We start from the raw sequence: 11,110 nt of genomic DNA, 5'->3' as shown, positions 1-11,110 counted from the left end.
CCATTCTAACTTTCTTCCTGTCCTCTCTGGTTTTCCCCCCAGCACAGTGGCATGCCTCTAATAAAATACTGATTTCTGGGCCCCACGCCGGTTTAGAATCAGTAAGTCTGTCATGGGAGCCCAGGTTCTCAGGTGATCCTGATGCTGCTGGTCCTGGGACCACACTTTGAGAACCACTGCCTTAAAAATAAATAATGCTCAGGAATTAATCCCTAAATTGCTGCGAAGCTGGATTTTCACCTACTTTGCTATCAAGAAAGGCCATGGGGTCTCCTAAAATGTTTGCTCGCCAATACAATCCTCATTGTGGCTAAAGGATCAGGGTGAGAAGGACCTGAAAGGGGGTGGGGGAGGGCATCAGGGTAGGAAAGGATATTGCTGTTTCCTTGGAAATATCTTGGGAAATAAGGGCGGGGGGCGGGGGGGAGATATAGAAATAAATAATAGAAGTATTGAGACTGGTGAGACGTGTGACTTGGGTTAAGATGTCGGAGGAAAAGGTATAGGTTTGAGAAAATGGTGACTGGCTGAAGTAATGATTGAGGTAGAGGAAGAGGGTTTTCTGTTCCAGCCTAAGACCCTGTTCTGATTTATGAAATCTTAGGGATGTGTGAATGAGACCCTGATAAAAGGTAAGGAGCTCGTTTGTGTCCAGCCCTCCCAAGTAGGGAGTACAGATGCTTTTTAAAAAATAGCTTTACTGATGTATAATAGGCATACAATAATCAGCAAATATCTAAAGTATACAATTTGGTAAATTTTGTCATATGTATACAACTGTGAAACCATCACCACAATGAAAATTGTGACCACATCCCTAAAAGTTTCCTCCTTCCCTTGATAATCCCTCCCTTTCCTACCACAGCCACTGTTCTGCTTTCTGTTACTATAGATTAATTAGCATTTTCTAGAGAGTTATTTAAAGAATCAAACAGAATGCACTCTGTTTTGCACTCAGGCTTCTTTCTAAGCATTATTACTTTGTGATTTATCTATCTTGCTGTGTGTATCAATAGTCCACTCCTCCTTTTTGTTGCTGAATAATATTCCATTGGATGTACACACCACAATTTGTTTATCCATTCACCAGCTGATGGGCATTTGGGTTATTTATAGTTTTTTCACTATTACGAATAAAGGTGCTATGAACATTCGTGTACAAGTCTTTATATGGACATATGCTTTTTTCTCTTTCCTGGTTAAGTGCATGTTTAACATTTTAAGAAACTGCTACACTGCTTTTCAGAGTGGCTGAATCATTGTGCATTCCCACCAACAGTGTATGAGAATGCCACAGCTGACATACTTGTAATAGGTTTCCAGTAAAAGAGAATGGGAGAGTCAACCAAAGGTTAATTCTCATGTACAAATGTAAGGGTTTTGTTAATCTTTTACCCAGAAGTGATGAAGTGAACATACATTTTCTGGGTGTTTAACCAAGAAAACCAAACTGTTCTTTCAGATTATGCTAGATATGTTGCTTTGTGGAGTCTTACCAGAGATGTTACATTCTGTGAGTGAGTCTGAGAAGCCAGCTTGTAGTTCAACAGTTCGATGGATTGGCCAAAACAAACCTAGACCCAACTGTGATCCACTCCAGCTGACACTGACGAGGTTCATCTCAGTAAGGTAAAAGACATTCAGAGGTTTCCAGAGAGATCAGGGATGGTAATACAGGCATGAAAATGATATCAGAGCCTGAAGAATGAAACTGATATGTTACCCCCCCACCCCAATATTCTACCTGATTTCTATTTCCTATTCCATTTCTTCTTGGGAGAAACTAGGCCAAACTAACATATATCTGATTTAGGCATGGTTTGTAGAGTAGTGGTTCTTAATCTTTGAGCTAATATAATTCCTTTGAGAATATGATGAAAACTATGGACCTCTTCCTCAGAAAGTTGAACATGAAGACCTACATGAGAACTTTTGCTTACCATGTATTACATTGCATTGGAAATTAATTTCCTTCGATACTTAGACTATATAAGCAATCTTCACAAAGAATGAACTTCAACTTAAAACTCAATCTCTAGGTTTAGGTAAAAAAGGGATATAAATCCAAACTGTGAAGCCAAATTTAAAAAAATTAACTTTCCTTTTGATCAAGTATGTATTAATGAGTAGGCTGCTGCTGTTTGTTTTGAATAAGACACCTGAATTACAACAATAAAACACCTTTGAAATGTTAATGTGTGTGTCCAATTGACTTTGACTTTTCAAAAACGAACAGGTGCTGAAAACTCAGATTCAGAAGGGGAAATAACGGCCAATATAATCAGAGTTCCCTAGGTTCACTTTGCAGAGATGGGTAGGCTTGTATCAGAAACACTAGAATTCTCCAAGACCTTTAGTGTTGAATTCAGATCAAATCATTTCTTTTGTCTTCAATCAAATGAGGTCATTGGCAACAATTTGAAGTCTTCAACTTCAAAACCAAGTCACAGTGGTTTAAACAACTCTTAGTTTGTACTTACCACACTGTTGTGTTGAATTGTGTCCCGCCCCCTTAAAAGATATGTTCAACTCCTAACCTCTGTTACCTGAGAATGTGACTGTATTTGAAAATAGGGTCTTTGCAGATGTAATCAAGTAAAGATGAGGTCATACTGGTTTAAGGTAGGTCCTAATCCAATGACTGGTATGCATATAGAAGAGATGAATTCAGACACAGAGGGGACTCACAGAGAGAGGAGGATGCTATGTGAATGTGGAGGCAGAGACTGAAGTGATGCATCCATAAGGGAAAGAATGCCAAGGACGGCAGCAACCACCTGAAGTTAGGAGACAGGCATGAAACCAGTCCTTCCCCAGAGCCTTCAGGGGAGCATGGCCCTTGCCAGCACCTTTGATTTTGGATTTCTAACCTCCAGACTGTGATAGAATCAATTTCTGTTGTATTAAACCACTCTGTCTGTGGTACCAGAAATGTGGTGCTGCTTTAACAAATACCTAAAAATGTCGATGTGGCTTTAGAATTGGGTGGAAGCTGGAAGAGTTTTGAGGCTCGTGATACAAAAAGTCTAGGTTGCCTTGAAGAGATTGTTGGTAGAAATATGGACATTAAAGGTGACTTTGGCAGGGTCTCAGAAGGAAGTGAAAAGGACAGTAGAGGAATCCTCTGTCGTCTTAGAGAATACATATATTGTCATGAACAGAATTTTGCTAGAAATAATGAGCATTAAAAAAATACTTCTATACAGAGTGAAGTCAGAAAGAGAAAAACAAATATCGTATATTACTGCATATATGTGGAATCTAAAAAAATGGTATAGATGACCTTATTTGCAAAGCAGAACTAGAGACACAGATGTAGAGAACAAATGTATGGATACCAAGGGGGAAGGGGGGATGGGAGGAACTGGGAGATTGGGACTGACACATATACACTACTGATACTATGTATAAAATAGAGAACTAATGAGAACATACTGTATAGCACAGGGAACTCTACTTAATGCACTGTGGTGACCTAAATGGGAGGGAAATCCAAAAGGGAGGGGATATATGTGTATGTATGGCTGATTCATTTTGCTGTGCAGTAGAAGCTATTAAAACATTGTGAAGCAACTATACTCCAATAAAAATTAAAAAAAAAAACTTCTGGTGGGGGGAATTCCCTGACAATCTAGTAGTTAGAACTCAGCACTTTCACAGCCAGGGCCCAGGTTCAACCCCTGGTCTGGGAACTAAGATCCCACAGGCCACGTGGCATGGCCAAAAAAGAGGTCTTAGGCAGAAATGAAGAAAACATTACTGGAAACTGGAGAAAGGTGATAGATGTTAGAAAGTAGCAGAAACTTGGCTGAATCATATTCTGCTGTTGGACAGAAAACAGAACTTGTGACGACCTTGGGTAATTAACTGAGGATATTTCCAAGCAAAATGTGTGAAGTGTGGCTTGATGTTTTTTCCTTGCTGATTATAGTAAAATGTGAGAGGACGAGATAAATTGAGGAAGGCACTGTTAAGCAAAAAGGAATCAGTACTTGAGGATTAGGAAAATCCTCAGCCTACACAGATAGCATGCTCTGGAGACAAGGCCATAAGTGTAGCTGTACAACCTTGTGGTGAAGAGGTTGGATGTGTGATTCATGGATCCAATCAACCATCTCAACAGAAACCAGGAATAGAAATGGGGTTATCCATAGGAAGGATCTGTGGAGGACCCTTGTATCCAATTGTGTGGATCCCCTGATATCCATGGAAGACCAACGTGGCTCTTGAGAATGTTATAGCACCAGAAACAACACCGCCATCTTGGACCGAATTTTTTTTTTTTTTGGCTGTGCTGCAGGGCATGCAGGATTCTAGCTCCCTGACCAGGGATTGAACCCACGCCCCCTGCAGTGGAAGCGCAGGGTCTTAAGCACTGGACAACCAGGGAAATTCCTGACAGAGACAGGACAAAATAAAGGAAAGCTGTCAGACTTTTGGGATTCTACATCCAGGAAATGGAGTACCCAGAGGGCGGGTCCACTACTGAGGGCTGAGACACCAAGGCCACCTCAGCTGAGAGTGGCTCAGGGGTCAATGGGACCTATGTGGCCCAGAGACTGGGGTTGATAGTGTTTTCACTGACCCAGAGGGCATATCAAGCCACAGAGTAATTTGGGAACTCTAAAATATTTAGAAATTAAACAACCCATATCTAAATAACCTGTGGTTCAAAGAAGAAATCACAAGGGAAATTAGAAAATGTTTTATGCTGAATGAAAATGAAATACAACATATAAAATTTTATAGGGTGCAGCTACAGCAGTGCTTAGAGGAAATTTTTTAGCTTTGAAATGCCTATATTAGAAAAGAAAATCTCGTATCAGTAACCTAAGTTTCCACCTTAAGAAACTTAAAAATGAAGAGCAAACTTAACAACAACCAAAACAAGCAGGAGGAAGGAAGTAATAATGATTTGAGTAGTAATTAATGAAATAAAAAGCAGAAAAACAATTTTAAAAAAACAAACCAAAATTTGGTTCTTTGAAAATACCAACAAAAATTGACAAGCCTTTACTAGACTGACCGAAGAAAAAAGAGAGTTTAACAAAATCCGAAAAGAAGGGACATCACTACCAACCCTATAGAGATTTAAAGGGATTATTGTTATGCCAACACATTACACAACGTAAGTGAAATGGGCAAATTACTAGAAATATACAAATTACTAAAACTGACTGGAAAAGAAATAGAAACTGTGAATAAATATATGAAAAGTAAAGAAATTGAGTTAGTGATAAAATTTTTTCTAACAAAGTAAAGCACAAAAGCACAGGCTCAGATGACTTCACTAGTGAATTCTATCAAACAGTTTAAGAATAATACCAGTCCTTCACAATCTCTCCCAGAAAATAAGTGGGGCCAGTAGTTACTCTGTTACCAAAGCCAGCAAAGATATCACAGGAAAAGAAAACTACAGACCAATACCTCTAACAATATGGACACAAATATCTCAATCAAACAATAGTAAATTAAATCCCTTAATATATTAAAAAATTATACACCATAATCAAGTAGAATTTATCTTAGTAATACAAGGTTGGTTTAATATTCAAAAATAAATTAATGTACTTAGAGACTTAAATACTTCACTCTGAATAATGTTCACCAATAATAAAATGTCTGAGTGTTGGCATAATCACACAATATAATATTATTAGAAGTGAAAATGTAGAGTGTACATCTACAAAACAATATGAACAAATTTCACACACAATGTTGAAGTCTGACTTAAAAGAGTGCATACTGAGTTCCATTTATACAAAATACAAAAATAGGCAAGGCCAACCTATCGTGCTCAAGGTTCAGTGTAGTCTACCTTTCAGGGCTAGAGGAGGGTAGCGGCTTGAGGAGAGCACAAGGGGGTTTTCTGAGGACTGATAATATTCTGTTTTTTTATCTGAGTGCTAGTAACATGAGTGTGTTCAGTTTGTGACAATTCAACAAACGGTACATGCACATATTTACTGGTAAAATCAGCATTACTAACTGATACTACTTGGCTGGTCTGCACTCAAAGCATGACAACATAGACCAAATGCACCATTTTTTATTATAATGCTTCATCTTATTTTCTGAGACCTATCCAGTCTTATTCTCACCCTGTCAGCTATTCCTCTTTTCTTTTATCTTCAATTTTTCACTCCACTCACACTTTACCTTTTTTCTACAAATATAATTAAGTCTCTACCCTCCTCAGAAAACAAAGAAACACCTTTCAATCTTGTTGCCAAGACCAACCAGTGTCCTCTCTTTTTCCTTCCTGCATTATCACATTTCTTAAAAGGAATTATTATCTATTCTCAGGGCCTTACCATACACTTCTTAACCCCTGGCAAGGACATTCCTCAGGTAACATCTCTCTCTGACCCTTCTTCTGCCCTTCGCCTTAATTCCAGCATCACCTTAGTTCTCATCATCTCCAGCTCTCTGGCACAACTCCTAGACCCCTGTTTCCTCTCCTGAGATGCTCTCCTGGCTTTGATGTTTGAACCAGCTGGGCCCAACTTCTCTGAGAAGCCCCTCTTCTTTACCAACTCTTCCTCTTCCCACCCCCGGGTACTAGTATTTCATAATTCCCTGTTTATTTTCCATAATATCTCCCTTGGTAATGTCATTCCCTTCCCCATCTTCAATCATATTTTCAGATACTAGCAAATCTTGCTAAGTTCACATTTTTAACCGCCTGTCCTCTTTCTCTCCTCTTTTTTGCCCTTTAATCCTCTCTACAAAGTACTGTCAGATACTGCCCTGAAGTACAGTTCTGGCCATCTCACATATAAATGGTCTGCACCGTTCCTAAATGCGTTCCTAATTCCTTAGCCTGGCATTCGAAACTCTCCAAACTTGACCCCAACCCATCCCTTAGCCTAGGTTCCGGCCAACCAAGATGCTGGGCTAACTCCCCAGCCTGCCCTGTACGTCCCACCGCTGGGCTCTCGCTCCTGCCGCTCCCTACCTGGGAAACCTGCGCTCCTCCAAATCTCCGTTTTACCCGGTCGTCAAGGCTCAGCTTGAGTACCGCATTCTACGGGAAATTACTGACCTTCTTAGGCTCGGCCCCGGTCCCCACTCCCTTACAGTCGACGGTAGGGTTGATCTCCGCCTTGTCCCCTCGCCATGCCAGGCTACAGCCTCTTCCCCTACAGTCATCCCCGTAACTTCTAGAACTGTCATTGCAGACAGTCAACGTGTTTGTGGTGTGTGAATGTGATCTGGTCCTCTTCCCCAAATTTACAGATGATGGGTTCTATTTTTATCTCCTTGATGCTATACTAACCTCTATCTCTATTTCTTTTTTCCTCTTTCAGTCGTCTGTCAACCGTTTTCGACCTGGGGCTCTCCCCACCAGGTCCCACCCAGAGACGCGCTCCTTCTCCCGGACCCCGCACCAGTCCTCCGAACCCCGCCGCGCGCCCGCCACAGAGCTGCAGTCCTCCGGGCGGCCTAGAGGGGCGCGCCGCTCTCACTTCCGGCGCGCGCGCCCAGAGGCCGATCTGCTCCCCGCCTGGGGTCGGTCCCCGCAGCCCGCGGAGCGAAGGGTGAGTGTGGTGGTCCGGCAGCACGGCCCTGGGTGTTTCCCAAACCGCCCTTGACCGGCCTCGGCCTTCCTCGGCCCCGGGCAGAGCCTGCGGCTGCACCAGGTGGCCGCCCCTCGATGCTACCGTCCGCCCGTCCATCTGTCCATCAGCCCATCAGTCCGTCCGTCCATCTTTCATGCATTTGTCCGTTTGCCGGTTCATCCACCCGCCCTTGCGTCGACTGACTCCACAAGCACTTACCGGGCGCCTCCTGTGTGCCAGGCCGCTAGCAGAGGAGTCGGGGAGGCACTAATGGAATCTTTCCTCCCACTTCACGCGCCCAGAGATCGCTTTTGAGTCCGCTCTCAGCCGTCCTTATTGACTTCCCAGTCTAGGTTAGATTTTTTACCAGACACTTTCAGAGCACTTTCTGCTCTCCCTTTTGTAGTTCTTATCACGATTAAATCAGGTAGTTCCGTGCGACTTTTGTTTGACATCTGCTTCTCCTTACTATTTTTAAGTTCTGTAATGCAAGGACACTGTTTATAACTCTTTGCTTAGTGCCTAGCACAGTGCCTGCACAAAGTAGGCACTCAATAAATATTGTTAGAGAAATGTGCGAAAACCACAGGCTGTCCTTAGAAGTGCTCTTGGTTTGGTGGGGGAAGGCAGATGTGAAAGGGCAGTTCAGCAGAACACACATCCAAGAGTATGGACTCTGGAGTCAGACCATGTGGTTTCAAAACAGTCCCGACTACATCTCTTACTAGCCATGTGACCTGAGACAAATTGCATAACTTCTCTGTTTCTCTTCTGTAAAACTGTAGAACATAGAGTGCTATGAAGGTGAAATGAATGAAGACACTTAAAACAGGTAGACAGCACTTGACTGTAATAAAAGCTCAATTAGTGTTTAAGTAAGCAGACAATGCAGATACATTATACTGCAGTAAGCAGGATTGTCCAAAAGTGCCGTGGAGGATCTTGGGTTGAATGGACTAAGAGGTAACTGGAACCAGGATCTTATCTCCCAGAGGTGCTTCCAGCCCCCCAACTGGGTTCCCTAGGCAACTCCATAAACAACTGACACTTAAATCCACACTTCTGGTCCAAAGCAGTCAACTTATGTCACACATTGGATTGGGTGATGGTGATACAGTGGTGAGCAAAAATGTTGATGTAGCTTACAATCTAATCATGGAGAAGATATGTATTACCCCAACAGTCCTACCGAAGTATATATACTGACAAAATGAGAGACGTGCTCTGAGGGAAAGGAATGCAATTCTCTTTCATTGTGTCTCTCATGACTCCTTGACTGGCCCAGGGTTCTCAAGCCTGCCTACACATCAGAATCACTTGCGGAATGTTTTACAGATCTAAAACCCGACCCACAATTTTCTGGCTCAGGCTGGGATGAGGCCCAGGCATCTGTAAAGTGAGGTGACTGCAGTCAAAGAAAGCCTCACCTTGGCTAAAGGATTTTGTTTTGTTTGTCTTTTTAAATTTTTATTTTATACTGGAGTATAGTTGATTAACAATGTTTTGTTAATTTCAGGTGTACAGCAAAGTGATTCAGTTATACGTATACCTGTATCCTTTATTTTTTTTGGCTATCAGATTTTTTTCACACACACACACACTGTATTTTATTTTTACAAGAGATAAATAAACAGACACCAAGCATTGTAAATGGATGACCACAACAAAATCAACAATGATTCCAATTACCAAACACGAAACACACTCATACTTGTCATAATATTGACATTCAGTCCAGTAATCCTCCACTGTAACAGCTCCTTTACTTTGCAGTGAAAATTGATTTGTATATTTTTTGCTTCTGAGTCCTTGTGGAATGTTTTTTTTTTAATATTCAAACAGAAAGTCACAAAAATTATAATCATCCTCATCAGCTCACTCAGTCCCATGTAATTAATTTTTTTTATCTTGATCTTTTGTTAGCACTTTTGTGAATTCATCAGTTTTCCATTAGAGTTCTGAAAATGCTTATTCATTCAGTTCAGCACTATAGTCAGTTACCAGAAACCTGTACTTGTCAGAGTCTTTTCCATGAATTCCTTGAACATAAAACCCTCTTATAGGAACATTTTTGCAAAAGCATCAGAGTACACCCAGAACTGTCTATAAATGACAAAAGACTTAAAAATGACCACGGTTAAAGATTTGATGAAAGTTCATAATAATGCAATTGACAAGGAAATTTAGTTATTTCTGAGATATACATTTTAAAGTAATAACTAGAATTATGACATAACATTATACTAGAACATATAAGATTTTTAGAAATTTCACGTAATGTCTGAAACATTTATATTAACATATTTCCATACAAATAACCCAAAGAAAGTTTAACATTAGTTTTGTTTGTTTGTTTTTTTGTACTGCAGGTTCTTATCAGTCATCAATTTTATACACATCAGTGTATACATGTCAATCGCAATGGCCCAATTCAGCACACCACCATCCCCGTCCCACCGCGGTTCCCCCCTCCCTTGGTGTCCAAACCTTTGTTCTCTACATCTGTGTCTCAACTTCTGCCTTGCAAACAGGTTCATCTTGCTCTAGTAGTTTTCTGGTGGCATTTTTAGGCTTCTCTATGTATAGTATCATGTCATCTGCAAACAGTGACAAGTTTTACTTCTTCTTTTCCCGCTTGGATTCCTTTTATCTCTTTTTCTTCTCTGATTGCCATGGCTAGGACTTCCAAAACTATGTTGAATAGTAGTGGTGAGAATGGACATCCTTGTCTTGGTCCTGATCTTAGATGAAATGGTTTCAGTTTTTCACCATTGAGAATGGTGTTTGCTGTGCGTTTTTCATATATGGCCTTTATTATGTTGAAGTAGGTTCCCTCTGTGCCCACTTGCTGGAGAGTTTTTTTCATAAATTGGTGTTGAATTTCGTCAAAAGCTTTTTCTGCATCTATTGAGATGATCATATGGCTTTTATTCTTCAATTTGTTATTATGGTATATCAGGTTGATTGATTTGCATATATTGAAGAATCCTTGCATCCCTGGGATAAATCCCACTTGATCATGGTGTATGATCCTTTTAATGTGTTGTTGGATTCTGTTTGCTAGTATTTCGTTGAGGATTTTTGCATCTATATTCATCACTGCTATTGGTCTGTAATTTTCTTTTTTTGTAGTATCTTTCTCTGGTTTTGGTATCAGGGTGATGGTGGCCTCATAGAATGAGTTTGGGAGTGTTCCTTCATCTGCAATTTTTTGGAAGAGTTTGAGAAGAATGGGTGTTAGCTCTTCTCTAAATGTTTGATAGAATTCACCTGTGACGCCATCTGGTCCTGGGCTTTTGTTTGTAGGAAGATTTAAAATCACAGTTTCAATTTCCTTACTTGTGATTGGTCTGTTCATATTTTCTATTTCTTCCTGCTTCAGTCTTGGAAGGTTATACTTTCTAAGAAATTTGTCCATTTTTCCAGGTTGTCCATTTCATTGGCATAGAGTTGCCTGTAGCAGTCTCTTAGGATGCTTTGTATTTCTGTGGTGTCCATTGTAACTTCTCCTTTTTCATTTCTAATTTTATTGATTTGAGTCCTCTCCC

General features: G+C 40.7%; 2 protein-coding genes across 4 annotated transcripts in view; one reads left to right on the top strand and one right to left on the bottom strand.

Annotated features, from left to right (window-relative positions):
• The window catches only part of LOC112412702 (zinc finger protein 271), a 47,411-nt gene that overhangs the window by 12,761 nt on the left and 23,540 nt on the right, over nucleotides 1-11,110 (bottom strand). Inside the window, exon 1 of one of the 2 annotated variants that reach the window (XM_024764392.1) lies at nucleotides 7,280-7,398. The exons of the other annotated variant lie outside the window; for it this stretch is intronic. The gene's annotated coding sequence lies outside the window, so the exon portion shown is untranslated. Of the gene's footprint in view, nucleotides 1-7,279; nucleotides 7,399-11,110 lie in introns of those variants that run through there. 2 annotated transcript variants of the gene reach the window in all.
• ZNF24 (zinc finger protein 24) overlaps nucleotides 1-11,110 on the top strand; it is an 81,424-nt gene that overhangs the window by 58,323 nt on the left and 11,991 nt on the right. The window lies entirely within an intron of this gene.

The sequence above is a fragment of the Neophocaena asiaeorientalis genome, unplaced genomic scaffold, assembly GCF_003031525.2.
Source record: "Neophocaena asiaeorientalis asiaeorientalis breed wild unplaced genomic scaffold, Neophocaena_asiaeorientalis_V1.1 scaffold210, whole genome shotgun sequence".
In the NCBI taxonomy this organism is placed as follows: Eukaryota; Metazoa; Chordata; class Mammalia; order Artiodactyla; family Phocoenidae; genus Neophocaena; species Neophocaena asiaeorientalis.
Note: the sequence above shows the minus strand (reverse complement) of the source record. Positions and strands in the feature narration are given on the sequence as shown.